The sequence below is a fragment of the Colobus angolensis genome, unplaced genomic scaffold (genome assembly GCF_000951035.1).
Source record: "Colobus angolensis palliatus isolate OR3802 unplaced genomic scaffold, Cang.pa_1.0 Scaffold329, whole genome shotgun sequence".
NCBI lineage: Eukaryota > Metazoa > Chordata > Mammalia > Primates > Cercopithecidae > Colobus > Colobus angolensis.
In genome coordinates, this window is record NW_012116588.1 from 529,676 (window position 1) to 531,242 (window position 1,567).

Sequence of the window (1,567 nt, forward strand, 5' to 3'; positions counted from 1 at the left end):
AGCCACTGCACTCCAGCCTGGGTGACAGAGTGAGACTCTGTTTCAAAAAAAAAAAAGAAAAGAAAAGAAAAGAAAATTAGTCAGGTGTGGTGGCCATGCCTGTAATCTCAGGTACCTGGGAGGCTGAGGCAGGAGAAACTCTTGAGCCTGGGAGGCGGAGGCTGCAGTGAGCTGAGATCACCCCACTGCACTGTCTGGGTGACAGAGTGAGGCTCTGTCTAAAAAAAAAAAAAAAAAAAAATGCCTACTGTTTCAGGCATTGTGCTGGGAGCTGGGTGTTCAGAAAGGAATTATGCAACCCAACTAGAGAGCAAACAGGCAAAGCATGCAAGCCTTGAATTATGCGGTACAACTGTGAGTTCCAGAGGATTTCAAAAAAGGCAAAAAATCATCATGGTCTGGTTTTTACTTTGGTCAGAGCAATAACCTTTCCCTGCCCTCTAGAGTCTATGTTCTAAACAGCAGGCAGAGTAATCCTGGTAAAACAGGTCAGCTCTTGCTGGGCCTCTCTGCTCAAATGGCTCCCTCTAATGGTTTCCCCTTTAAGTGAATCCTTACAATGCCCTTACAAGGTCCTATACCATTGGCAGAAGGGTTAGGGGAAGCCAAGCAGGGGATGGAGGCAACTCAGAAATGATCAATAGCAAGATGACTATAAGCTGTAGGTGGGGGGACAAAGGGAGGAGGCAAGTTACTAGGGCCAAGGAGCCAGGGTCACCAATGGAAACTGGAGCTCTGAGACCTCCCTGAGGCAGAGTGGCAGGGGGAGAGATAACCCTCTTCTTTCCTTTCTTCCTCTCTTCTTCCACCTAATTTCCCACCAGGTCTCTCCTTGGCCAATTCAAGCTGAAAGATACCACCAGAGGGACTTTCTGAAACTGAAACAAGGCAACCCTGTAGGGGTCTGCTCCCCTGTGAGGACAGGAAGAATGGATCCAGGGCCAACAGGCCCAGTACCAAGACTCTAATTTTTTTTTTTTTTGAGATGGAGTTTCACTCTTGTTGCCCAGGCTGGAGTGCAATGACGTCATCTCAGCTCACCTCAACCTCTGCCTCCCAGGTTCAAGTGATTCTCCTGCCTCAGCCTCCCGAGTAGCTGCGATTACAGGCATGTGCCACCATGCCTGGCTAATTTTGTATTTTTAGTACAGATGGGGTTTCTCCATGTTGGTCAAGATAGTCTCAAACTCCTGACCTCAGGTGATCCGCCCACCTCAGCCTCCCAAAGTGCTGGGATTATAGGCGTGAGCCACTGTGCCCGGCTTGAAGACTTTCTCAGATACATTCTGCTAAAACTGATGTGTAAAATGTACCTGCTGTCTTCCCTAAATATGCAGACTGAGGCCAGGAGAGAGGATGTAGAGGGAGCAGGATCTTGCAGCATGAAGAATGCCTGGGTGATTGCCGGGCACGGTGGCTCACGCCTGTAATCCTAGCACTTTGGGAGGTCCAGACGGATGGATCACCTGAGGTCGGGAATTTGAGACCAGTCTGGCCAACATGATGACACGCTGTCTCTACTAAAAATACAAAAATTAGCTGAGTGTGGTGGCCCACACCTGTAATC